Consider the following 13792-nt stretch of genomic DNA (forward strand, 5'->3'; position numbering starts at 1 on the left):
CCCAAAGACAAGCCTTCCAAAGCCAAGTCGAAAAAGAAGGCTTCGTCAAAAAAGTTACTTACCTCGACTTCGGCTGAACCTTCCCATCAGCCGACATCGGAACACCTGAAAAAGAAGAAAGAAGTGGTTAAATCCGCATCAAAGTTGAAGGAGATTACCCTCGTGGTCCCTCCAATCTCCCCTTGCCGATTTTGGAAGACTCCTCTCGTGATCGAGAATCCATGTCGGATCTCGGAGCCTCTCTCCCATCGAGACAGGAACCACCTGTCGTTGTCGAGAGGTCTCCAACGGCAAGCCAGATCGGGAAAATTATTTCTGGCTTGACCGATGCCCCTGATAGCCCTATTTTGACCGGGCGGGCGTCTCGATCACGGACCGGTGCGGCCGACCGAACCTTGCCCTCCTCGACGCCCAGCATCTGATGTGGAGGAGGAGATCCCTTTGAAGAAAGGACGATGGCATCGTAAGCGCAAGCGTATTTCCGATGCCGACAGACGAAAAAAGCATCGTCATAGGGACTATTCGTCCTCTGACTCCGACGATAGCTTGGAATGAAGAAGGGCACGCTGGCGTTGACGTCGGAGAGATTACTCCTCCGAGTCTTCGTCGATATTGAGAGACAGACGGCGACGGAGGAAGAGGGTACGGTACTATTCTTCATCATCCCCCTCTACATCGCCCCCGAGGAAAGGTCGACACCGCAAGCGTTCTGGCATCGACAAAGACCAACACTCTCCGTCGACGAATGGACGTCCGACTGAGCCCTCGACGCCGAATGTGGTGCCTCCCTCTACTCCTGTGGCACCCGCACCACCTCCTGGGAATCCTCGTCCTCACAAACCGAGTAAACCTAAGGAGACGCCACATCAACCCATAGTGCTACAATCTTCTGGGGATGATGGTGGTCCAGACTCACGTCCTTCTTCAGACCAAGAGGATAACTATGATTCTGAGGACTCTCTAGAAAGTCCGCCCCCTGGGGAACCCTTGGGGTCGGATGCAGCTGACATCCATCCCTCCTCCCCCTCTCAGGATTTCTCCTCATACCCTCAGATGGTCTCTAGGATGGCTGCTACTTTGAAGTTAGAGGTGGAAAAGTCACCTGCCCGTGAAGATGACCTCATCTTTGGAGATATTCACAAGGAAAGGTCACGTCCTGTTAGCTTGTCTTATGTACCAGAGCTTATGGACCTTATTACGGAATATTGGGAACACCCGGCGAATTCTACATCTTTCTCCCGGCGTACCGAAAACGTACCGTGTTCATGGACCCAAAACTGCCTTTCTTCTAAAACATCCTGCTCCTAATTGTCTTGTGGTGGAGTCTAGTGCGTCAAGGCTTCCCACCAAGGGTCATCCGACCCCTACTAATAAGGAAGGCAAGGGTCTAGAAGTACTCGGCAGACGGCTTTATTCTATGACTACCTTCGCTCTCAGAGCCCTCAACTATTTAGTTGCTATGGGTGCCTATCAAAAACAACTGTGGGCAAGGGTTCTTCCAGCCCTCCAAGTTGCGCCGGAAGACATCAGACAAACTTGCCTAAACGCTCATGCAGAAGCACAGACGGTCTCCAAGCATCAACGTTTGGCCTCACGTCATGTTGCGGATGCCAATGCTAGAAACCTCGCATCTATCATAACTCTGAGGCGACATGCATGGCTACGATCAGCCAACATAATGGAGGACATCAAGGCTAGAATTAAGAACCTGCCTTTTGATGCCTCGGGACTGTTCAGTGAAAGTACAGATGAAAATTTGGGAAACTTGCACAAAAGCAAGAAAACAGCGAAATCCTATGCTATACAACAGCAGCATAGACCCTCCAAATTTCAATGGCGTCCTCAACAACAGGCATATCAGCAGGCCACAATATCTCCGTATAGACCATTCAGACCTCAGTCAGCCACAAGGGCTTCCCAAGCATCTTCTTCAGCATCCAGCTTTAAGCCCCAGGGTAATAGGCGCCACTCTTTCAAGCCTTCTAACCGGAAGTCTAAACAATATCTTTGACTTTCCTGTGTGCATCCGGACCCCCCATCTACCGACACATCTGTCTCCTTATCTTCAGCAATGGCTGCTGATCACCCACGACACCTGGGTCTCGAGCATTATAAACTCCGGCTACCGCCTGGAGTTTATAGAATTGCCTCCTCTAGGATGGGTCCGGCCTACATCCTTCGATCCCATCCTAGAAGAAGAGATTCTCACCCTCTTACAGAAGCAGGCGATCCAGAAGGTATCTCACAGAGACATCCTCAACGGGTTCTACTCCCGGTACTTTACCGTACCCAAGAAAGACGGGGGTCTGAGGCCCATACTGGACTTGAGAGACCTCAACACCTACCTCAGGCCTCGTTGATTCAGGATGGTCACTCTAGAAGGGATCCTTCACCTGCTAAAGAAAGGAGATTGGTTTGTGGTGGTGGACCTCAAGGATGCGTATTTTCACATTTCGATTCACAAGACCTACAGAAAGTACCTTCGCCTGATGTTCAGAGACTCGATATACCAGTTTGTAGCTCTCCCATTCGGCCTCTCCACAGCTCCACGGACCTTCACCTAGTGTATGGCTCCGGTGGCCGCCTACCTACTCCTGAAAGGGATTCACATCTACCCGTATATCGACGATTGGCTGATTGTGTCAAAGTCCAAACAACAAGCTTACCTGGACACTCAGCAGGTCTTACATACCTTACAAGCTTTGGGCCTATCCATCAACTACGAAAAGTCCCATCTACAACCCTCTCAGGTGATGGACTATATAGGTGCTCGTCTAGATGCCGCAGAGGCACACATTTTTCTTCTTCCAGGACGCATTCAAAAGATAAGGAATGCAGTTCAGAAGTTCAGACCACGGTGGACAGTGTCCGCAAGAATAGCGCAACATCTGCTGGGCCTTATGGCTTCTACAACAGCTGCTCTGCCCCATGCGCGTCTCAAGATGTGCTCCCTTCAGGCATGGCTACTGACTCTATTCAATCCTGCTATGGACAGTCAGAACAAGCGACTCCGAGTCACCCAGGAACATGCGACCCAACTACAGTGGTGGACCTTCCTCCCACATCTTCTGATAGGAAGACCTTTCCGTCCACTAGAACTTACCAGGCAGGTGACCACGGATGCCAGCCCTGTGGGATGGGGAGCCCACTGTCGGGGGTATCAGGTACATGCCCTCTGGTCCCTTCAGGAAGCATCTCTGCATATCAACCACTTGGAGATGTTGGCAGTTATAAAGGCGTTCAGGGCCTTTCTTCCCCTTCTCAAAGGCAGGGCTGTTCAGGTAGTAACGGACAATACCACCACAATGTTCTACCTAAACAAACAGGGAGGCACGAGATCAAGGTCCCTTCTGTTTCTGGCGGTCCATCTCTGGGAGTGGTGCTACCAGCAACACATCTTTCCGGTAGCCATCCACATCTCGACGTCGGACAATCAGGTGGCCGACGAACTAAGTCGCCGTCCCTTCCAATCCCACGAATGGCAACTAGACAGGAATGTCTTCACCACTCTTTGCCAACAATGGGGCCAGCCAGTCGTGGACATGTTTGCGACCGAAAACAACAGGAAATGTCCACTCTATGCATCTCGCGCAGGGAAAGGGAAGGAATCTCTCGGAGATGCCTTTATGGTACCATGGACAAAGGGTCTGCTTTACCTTTACCCTCCCGTTCCGCTCTTACAGAGAACCATTGTCAGGATTCTACAGGCAAAAGCGGAGGCGATTTTGATTGCTCCCTGGTGGCCACGTCGACCGTGGTTTTCCATGCTTCTTCGACTGGCAATAGACAAAGTGACACTACCACTACATCCCAGTCTACTCACCCAGGGAGACGGGAACGTTCTTCACCCGGACCTCGAAACACTCCACTTGACAGCGTGGAGGATTTCCCCTCGCTGACTGAAATCATTGATAAGGCCAGGAAACCTGCTACGAAGTTGCTTTATCAATACAAATGGAAAGCCTTTTTGAAGTTTACGGAAGAACGTGGTTTACAGCCCTCGCCTGTTGCCCTTTCTACTCTGCTGTTATTCCTACGCCATCTCTTCGATTTTGGCTTGTCTAGGTCCACCTTGAAAGTGTACACGTCAGCTATTGTGGCTTTTCAGCCCCCCGGTTCTGAGTCATCCAGGTGGTTTTCCCATCCAACCCTCAAAGCTTTTTTCAAGGGTCTTTACAACATTAGACCACCGTCGAAGAAACCAGTGCCTCAGTGGTCATTACAGACAGTCCTACGTTCTCTCACCAGACATCCCTTCGAGCCTATGGCATCGTGTGACCTGAAGTTCTTATCCTTCAAAACTTTATTCTTGGTAGCCATTACTTCGGCTAGGAGGGCCAGTGAGTTAGCTGCTCTCCGTGCGGATTCTCCTTACCTGCAGTTTTTTAAGGATAAGGTGGTCCTCCATCCTGACCTTACCTTCCTCCCCAAAGTTGTTTCTGAATTCCATGTTAACCAGCCATTGATTTTGCCTACGTTGTTCCCTTATGCAGTTACGGACGTTGAGTGCATGCTCCATTCTTTGGATGTTCGGAGAGCTTTGGCCTATTATGTCACCAGAAATAAGGACTTTAGAAAGGCCTCCAGACTTTTTCTGTGTTTCTATGGCCCCCATAAGGGATGCCCTGCTTCTTCTTTGTCTCTTTCTAGATGGTTAGTTTCCACCATATCTTTGGCCTATGAACTACAAAAGAAACCTGTTCCAGATGGCCTCAAAGCCCATTCTACCAGGGCCATTGCCACTTCCACGGCCCTTCTTCGGGGGATTGACATGCAAGAAATTTGTCGATCCGCTACATGGTCCAACGTTTCCACCTTTGTAACACATTACAAATTGGACCTTCGGGCTAAAGCTGAAGCTAAGTTTGGAAGGGCTGTTTTAACTTCACTGCTCCAGTGACGGCCCGCCAACCTGTAAGTGTGCTTGCTAATCACCCACTAGTGTGGATTCATACAGAACCAAGTTGAAGAAGGACAGGTTACTTACCTGTAAACATGGTTCTTCAAGTGGATTCTCTATGAATACACACGTCCCGCCCAGCCTCCCCACATGTCAGTCACTGGTAGATACCTTGAGTTCCAACTTTCTCTATGTGGCGGACATATGGAACTGAGCCATTGGCGGGCGGAGCATGCGCTGTATAGGGCAACCTAAAACATTGTTACTTTTCTATTTCAGCTCTAGAAGATTCCGAGAGACCAGCGCAGGCGCTGTCTTTACCCCCGCGCACTAGTGTGTATTCATAGAGAATCCACTTGAAGAACCATGTTTACAGGTAAGTAACCTGTCCTTCCTTTTCCTTAACTGTGATGACCCAAGTTCCTGCTACTCTCAAATGGTCCTTGGCAACTGTGAGGATGACTGTTTGCACACATGCACATACAGAGAGCGAGCAACCATGAGCACACGCGAGAGAGCAATTTGTACAAGTTAATTCCGTGAAACTAGGGGCATGGCTCCTTAGCATGGGGGCCATTTGAGAGGTTAAAGCTGAATTCTACCCAGTTTATGCCACTCCTTGCAACCAGACAGCCCTTTTGTGCTTGCTGTGTGAGCATGCTCTGCTGCTTCTCAAGAGGAAAGGGTTTTGCACAAAATATGAAGACCTTTTATGGAAGAAAAACAAAAGTCCTTTGTCCAATTCTTGGCAGGAGGCAAGAAATCTCCGGCAGTTACCTCTTTCGGGCTTCTTGTTGGCTTAAGACAGACAAAGAAAACGAGGACAAAAGAGCCCTGTGGGTATTCTTCATATCCCGATTTATGATATAATTATGGTATGATGCATAATATTGCTCTATTGCTGACAACATGGTGGGGAGTTGTGACCCCCCCTCCCCTTTGTGTAGAAATGCGAAGGTTGCTTGTTGATGAAACCAGAGCAAAGAAAAGAGGCCAGAAAGCGTGGCAGCCTTGTTTAAATGCCTAGCCCAGTCCCGCCCCTGCTATCAACACTGGCCCCTGATTGGCCAAGAAGGCAGTCCTGTCAGCTCTAAGGGATCCCACCCTCCAGATGTCACCTCCGTCCCCCTGTCAGATCCAAGGGAGGAGAAACAGGGTTCCCTACAAAACTGGGGCTTGTGTAATGTGCACCAGATGGAAAAACACACTTCAATTGCTTATTACGTACCTTCCACGTAACACCATGGCTCCCAACCTTGGGTAACCTGGGTGTTCTTGGACTGCCGCTCCCAGAAGCCTTCACCATTATCTGTGCTGGTGAGCATTTCTGGGAGTGGCAGTCCAAGAACACTTGGGTTACTCAAGGTTGGGAAACCGTAGCCTATAATAACTCTTAATGGGCAGCAGAAGTAATCCTGTTCCTGCATGTTAACTCCAGGATTAAAAGTATGTACTGCTAAGTGTTCAGGATTTTCTCGGTGGTTGTTTCCAGTCCATGGGTCTGGAAACCTCATTGAAGGAGGTTAAACTGGGCTTGTTGTCTTTTCACTGGCAGGCCAAAAGAACAACAACAGCACTCTCTTTTTATTCTGGTGGGCATCAAGCAACTGACTTCACATTGTGGAGAAAAGGGCTTTTAAGGGGGTGGGTGCTGTGGTTTTCTTTCACTTGTGTATTTTAAGACTCTTTGAAATTTAGAGTTATACGTTTAATAACTTTACATTTCTTTCTGTACACTTCACTGTGGTGTAATGTTTATTTGCTTCTTGTAATTTTATTATACGCCAGCTGCAGTCCCATGGGGCGGGGAGTATACATTTAATAACAAGTTGGAAAAATATGTTATCTGTAGGATACTGTTGATAAAGCTACTCTGGAATGACGGCTCACCCTGAGATATGGTGCTCATCACGAGGGGCTCAGAGTTAATGGCCATCACAGAAGCTTACGGTGGGGGATTCCATGCATGATTTATATGTTAACTGAAGAATAACACCCTTTTGTCAGTTCTGAATCTATGATCAACAATGATTTCTTTAATGGCCTTGAATTATTCTTAAGAATTTTCACACGTGAACATTTTTTCTCTTAAAGCAGTCTCTCAGTATCATTCATAATTCCAGAAGCATTCATCATTTCTCCCTTTGTGGCTCCCCACCCACCAGTATCAAATACCTGGAAAGCTACAAATAGAAAATGAGTATGCAAGGGGAAAAAGAAATGTTGATGTTTCCCTAAAACACTTAAATTTTTTAGCATCCTCATTATTGTTGTTTTGCTCCCCCAAGAAAAATATGAGAAGCAGGCCATATATAATCACTTGGAGAGGCTTTCGTTCAAAAAACTCATTAAAGGAGAATGCATCATTCTGGTTTTATTAACTTTACAGAAGCATGAGCAGATGGAAGTTTAACTTGATAAAAATGTATTGTTGCAGAATGCTAAGATCTGCTGTACAAAGAAAATACATTGGTTTGGAGATGACTATTTTGACTGATGTACTGGGGCAGTTGTGTGAATTTTGCTGTGAGACTGGCAGTGCAGGAACCTATATATGTTAAAAATCATCATAGGCACCCTTCAGTGCTCTGAATGGAGGACTTGGAACAACGTCTAGCGTGGCTGAGAAGGTCAATTCGAGAGTGATAATCCCTTCCACACTTAGGACAAATACAATCTGTACCCCGTCTAGCTCCCTGATTTTGATATGTTAAAAAAACTGTTGCAGAATTTGTGGTTAAAACTCCCCTTTTGAAACATAAAAGTACAGAGACTCTCAGAAGAGAATAGCTTCAAGTTCTCCAGATAGTCAACTCCTTTTCTCATTAACTGATACTTGAGGTCTCAGTAAGTCACTCTGAGAAATAATTAAAAAAGTTTAATTATTTACAGCTGGGAACAGCAAACAGCACTATGACAACAACTGACTTCAACAGACTAAACAGAGGGAAAGAAAACACTCTGCAGAGATATGCAGCTTTCTGTGAATTCAGAGGTGGGAAGGAACGATTGGTCAGTGCTGGATAGATTGGCAGAAAGATTCTTCCTAGCCAAACAAACTACAAGCAACATGTCAGGTAAGTATTTGTCATCTGACTTTGAAAGGTTTTCAGTGTGTTAACTGGAAGAAATGTTGCAATGATTCCCCGTGTATTTATTTATGTTTTATTATTTATAAGCTTTATTTTACTCCAGAATTCAAGACGTTTACATGATTGTCCTCTTCCCACTCTACTCTTTTCCTCTCAACAATCATGTCAATTAGGCTAGGCTGATAGAAAGTAATAGACCCAAGCCCAGTGCATGAACAAAGTGGTGCAGCTGGAGAAGCAAAGTGAGGTGTAAAATGATTAGCGTGCTGGAGCACGATCTCAAAAGTCCACATTAATCCATTCCCCCCGGAGGTGTAAAATTCACTGAATGATCAGGGCAGTCTCCTTCTCTCTGGCTGACCTCCCTCACAGGGTTTTTGTGAGGATCAAGTGGGGAGGAAGTGAGCGAAGTATAATAGAGAGCGCCTTGAACTCATGGAAGGAAAAGTGGAATAGGGTAACTAAAAATAATTAAGCTACAGGCCAGGCCCCCCACAAAAGGACTAACTGCTAAGCAACTGGTGGGAGACACAGCAGCAAATAAATATCATTTCCCCTAATATTTTGGACCTCACTTGGATGCTAACCTGCAGTGCAAAGATTTCAGCTGACTTAGATATATGTCCTGTAAATTTGGATAAGCTCTACATCTTGACAGAATGTGGAAAGGAGCCCTTCCGAATTGGTTTCACTATACCTTTATTTAAGGTCAGTGGCCACCATGCTAACCCTTCAACTGAATGTTATGGTGAGCTGGATGGAATGTTTCATAAGACAAACGAGCAAAGTCTTGCTGTTGATAATTAAGATAAGGTGGCACATTCATTACAGGAAACAGCAGTGTGCTGAATTCGGTTCAATAGATAAATTGCTGCCTAGGAAAATATATGTCTCCGCTGTTTGGGGTTTATCATTTTCATTTTGACAATTTGTGAAACCATACAGAGTGCCTTTGTGGAGAGAAAAGAACTGCTGTATGCAGGTGTCGCCAGCTATTTTATCATGGAAATAAAAGGCTAAAAGTTTCAGCTGTTTTGGTAACTGTATTAAAGTAATAAAAATCCCTTTTAAAGTTTTGGTCTATCTTGAAAACTAATGTAGGCCCTGGGCAGACAAGGGGAATGTTCTCTAGTTATCCCAGTTAGTTTGTTACTTCCCCCCCCCCCCCCGGTCACATGGCGCAGAGCCAAGACTGAGACATTTTCCCGGCCAGCGATATAACTGCGGAATTTTCCCCCATCACCAGGAGGGTTGTGTTATTTTGTACCTCTTTTGTACTGGTGTATTCCTTACCAGGATTGCCTGTGGGCACGACCTGCCCCGCTTCATTTCAGAATCAAAGCCAGGAAGGTGGCTGCCATTACTGCAGGACATACATTACTTTTTTTCAATTTGGGGAAACCGATACACTGACTGATACATTGGTAAAATATTTTTCCCTATGGGAAGATACATGGAAACATTGGTATGCCAATGTCACGGGGGGGGGGGGAGGTGATTGCCAGTACTGCTGTGTGGATATCCCGTGTTCATTGTGTGCAATGCATTTCCGCAGGAGCAGCCACTGCAACAGAGGGACACTTTCCTAAACAGAAAGAAACATTGATCCCTTCCTGATCAATGTTCCCTCTAATTTCCACCCTCCCCCTTTTGTGCAAGTCTGGGTACCACGGTCTAGCCAGCCAAACAGGAGGAAATAAATAGCACTGCTAAAAGTTCTTGGGATGTTCGTTCCTGGATATAAACCACGTGACCATGATTCAGTACAACAGAGGTATGGAAAATATCAGAAGAAGTAAAAAACATTTCACTCATGTGACCAGGGCCTTAGCTGCCTTTCTTTTGGTTATTATTACATGTGTCAAGTCCTTGGTTTGTCTGGCCTTATTTTTTTTCCTCTGGTACTGGTTGGGACTAAATTTTCAATAAATACCTTCTTTCTTTCTTTCTTTCTTTCTTTCTTTCTTTCTTTCTTTCTTTCTTTCTTTCTTTCTTTCTTTCTTTCTTTCTTTCTTTCTTTCTTTCCTTCCTTCCTTCCCTCCCCCCCCCTCCAGTAACTTTTTTTTCCTAAAGCATTTTTGCTGGCCAGATTGAAAAACCATCTCCAATTGTAACTGAAATCAACCAGGAAATGGCTTTATTTTACTCTAAACTGTGAGTGAAACCAAGCAGGACTGCATCGTTTTATAAGAAAATGGCACTTCTCTGTGGGCTTGTTTGCCACACTGATGCTGTGTCTCGTTGACTTTCATCAGTGTTTGCCTCAAAGAATATCACTTTGAGAAATAGCATATCATTCCAGAGTGCCTTCAAACATTCCTTCAAGCAGAAAAGTGCTGAAGTGGAATTTTAGGCATAAAAGGATTTCAGGAGTTTAGATACCGAGAGAGTAACTGTCATGGGGGTGGGGGAGGCTTGAGACAGTTCCAACCAATTTGTGGGCTTTCCTTTTTGCACTTTTCTGGTAGTTTGAAAATCTGGGGCTCTGTTTTCAAAAATAAAAATGGCCAATAACCAGTGTTGTAGTTAGGTGATGTTGTATTTTTGGTTTAATGATCTTATGGGGGTGGGCACCGTCTGAAGGTGATAGTGGGTATTAGTTCGCTCACTCAGAAATCTGGTAGACCAGTCTTGGTGTGGTGGTTCTCACGCTTCTTGCTGACTCAGGTCATAGTCTTCTGCTACAAAATTCAGCATTTGTTACACCATTCCTAGTGGCTAAGATGAGAAGCCATTTTCCTCTTCTAGGTTCTGCTTATATATATTGAAGAATAGTCACTAGGTTTCTCGTTTGCTTCCATTAGGCAACACTAAGAGTATAAAACACCTAGATGAGAAATTTCTAAGCCTTAAAAGATCACTTGCCAGTAGAACCAGAACAAGAGGAGTACTAATTCTCTTCAACATTTGTGCAGTTTGCACATGATGTCTCTTGGGCAGTTTATGTAAAATCTAGTGTCTGATTATTTGCCAAAAGATGCCAGCAATCCATCTGAAAGTCATAGAACAAGAGTGCAGCAATTATCATTTTGAGTAATGTGTGCAATTCAGCTTGAGGAGGATATGCGATTTGCACAAAAGTGGTCCATTTGCTCTCCTCTGAAAATACCTTGCTCTCTTGTAGTGCCAGGAAAACATTTTTTTCAGTTCTTTGTGGTTGCCTGCAAAGATGAAAGAATCACAGACTCACATCCCTAAGTGTGAATCCTGTATTTGGAGGCATCTTTAATAAGCATGCAACTCTGCATTCATGATTCAAGCAAGGAAGGGAAATTCATTTAAGACTTGTTTTCATGGATTGTTCTCAACAAAAATCATGCACAGTTCAATGTACCACATTTCCTAGGAGATGCTATGCTCTTTCAGAGCAAGATTCAAGCCTTTAACCATTGTTTACTCGCTTGTTTCTGAAGACTTATACCTTGACAAATGTTTCTCAATGGGACTCACAATGCATTATAATAATAATGCAAATAAGAACAAATGAAGCCCATATCAGGCAGAGTGTGTGGGAAATGGTGGTCTAAAAATGAAAACAAAACAAAACTTCCACCTATACAGTGGTCCAGACAGAAACCCACAGAACAGATTGGTGCATTACTTTACAACACTCCCTCAAATACACTGTCCATTTATAGTATAGTTAGTTTTTAATTAGAGTTATCTCACTTTACTTCAACTGGCATACAGTGGGGTCTTGACTTAAGAACGGCTTGAGTTAAGAACATTTTGACTTAAGAACCGCTCTCATAGGAAAATATTGACTTGACTTACATACTTAGATTTGAGTTAAGAACTGAAAAAAACCCACGTGGGAGGCAGGGAAAGTGCAAAATTTGAACTTACAGTTAACTGTTGGCCAGTGAAAAGGGTGCCTGTCTGCTTCCTCACTCCTCCCAGCGTTTAGAGAGTGGATTGGGAGACAGTCTTCGGACTGCCTGGTACTGTACTGCCTGGACTGTATTTTCCCTGCCTTCCCTGAACCTTTCTTGACCTAAGAAAAAAAGAAACAAAATATCCCCCTCTAGTGGTTGAAGGCAGAATAGCAGCTTCCCATTAGTTTCTATGGACGGAAAAGAGCAGATACGGATCTAATGGTTTTCAATGCATTCCTATGGGAAATGCAGATTTGACCTGAGAACTTTTTGACTTGAGAACCGCCTTCCAATACAGATTAAGTTCTCAAGTCAAGACCCCACTGTACATTATCAAAATATAGTCAGAGACTCTTGTTTAAACAGAATCAAAATGTTTCTCTTTTAATTACAAAATCTTCATGTCAGAATACAAACAAAAATAATATGTTTACATATTATGGTATCCTTACTGGCCAGTTTCATTAGTTTCTTCACTAAAACTTACTGGTTACATAAACACTCAGAACACTGAATGCTGATATTGCTAACCTGTCTCTAACATTGCTAGACACTCACCAACTCTAACCCACACTGAAACCTGATTGACCTGAAAAATGGTGGGGAAAGGAATCTGAGGTAGAGAGGAAAACAATTGGCTACTCTAAGTGATTGGCATTTGCCCAAAGTCCCTCCCATCGAAACGTCTTAAAAGAGTAATATGTAGGTCACTATTCCAACAGCCCAAACTTGCCTGTAAGCAGCCTTGGTGGTTTATGAGCCAAGTAAGGAAATCCCTCTCCCTGAGATTTTGAGATGGACCACCTGCCACTTCCTACAATGGGCCAGCTTGTGTAACTCAGTGGTCCCCAACCTTGGGCCTCCAGATGTTCTTGGACTTCAACTCCCAGAAATCTTGGCCAGCAGAGGTGGTGGTGAAGGCTTCTGGGAGTTGTAGTTCAAGAACATCTGGAGGCCCAAGGTTGGGGACCACTGGTGTAACTGGAGCCTAGAGATCCCCAGGACAAATGCCAAGCAGTCTCCCTGCAGCACCCTTACACGCCATGTTCCTAATAGGATTCTATCCTTAAGCTGGAATCCAGTGGAAAAATTATGCCAGTTTCCTGTCCTTTAGGTGTGAATTGCTACAAGTTCAGAAATCAGCATAGGCACAAGCTGTTCTGTGTCTTCTGTGGAATGCTTAAAGAATGGTCAGTCTTCCCGATCTTTTATCTGAAATGTACTAACATTCTGCAGCTGAGTATCATAACTGGGATTCTAAAACGTAATAGAACAGCTGAGTGCTGAAAGGTTACTACAGACTGATGGATGGTTGTACGTAAGTTTGCACAGGTCCTGAAAGATTTCCAGGGGTAAAGGGGAGGGGGGTTAGAAAAAGTGGGATAGATGTTTCATATTCTGTATTTCATTTAATTCAGTTTTTTAAGAAAAAAAACAGTAATAATGCCAGCAGGATAAATTAGTAGCTGAGTGGTTTATGTGGTGATTTATAAAGGAGTCCATCCTTTCCTGCAGGGAAACAACAGCAAAGTGAAAAAGATGGTGGTTCCAGTTTGCATATAAATATGATATACCCACACTCTCAAGGTGAGAGGATGCATCAATAAGTGACCTATTAACTGGAAAGCTAACCAGTCTGTATTTTTGATGTGAACTGTCACAAGTTTAGAAATCTCTGTAAACTTTATCTGTTGCATGCTGCTTCACAACAGTCCCTTTAAGGCATAGTTCTTCCGAGGTTCCTTTAAACTCTATGATTTTGCATTGATTTCTGTAAGAACAACAGTGCAGCAGTTCCACTTAAATTGCTTGACCTTAACCCTTTCCACCTTCAAATTAATGTAGTCCCTGCCACAAGAAAGGCAGAAAAAGATTATCTCATTTACAATGAAAACTTTAGTAAAGGTCTATTAATACAAACATTG

The 13792-nt window shown here is 44.6% G+C and overlaps 1 protein-coding gene across 6 annotated transcripts in view; it reads left to right on the forward strand.

Moving 5' to 3' along the window:
- The window catches only part of TDRD15 (tudor domain containing 15), a 93592-nt gene that overhangs the window by 64017 nt on the left and 15783 nt on the right, over window positions 1–13792 (forward strand). For all 6 annotated transcript variants that reach the window (XR_012087848.2, XR_012087844.2, XR_012087847.2 and 3 more), the window contains one exon: window positions 7793–7977. The gene's annotated coding sequence lies outside the window, so the exon portion shown is untranslated. The remainder of the gene's footprint in view (window positions 1–7792; window positions 7978–13792) is intronic.

The sequence above is a fragment of the Pogona vitticeps genome, chromosome 1 (genome assembly GCF_051106095.1).
Source record: "Pogona vitticeps strain Pit_001003342236 chromosome 1, PviZW2.1, whole genome shotgun sequence".
Classification (NCBI taxonomy): Eukaryota; Metazoa; Chordata; class Lepidosauria; order Squamata; family Agamidae; genus Pogona; species Pogona vitticeps.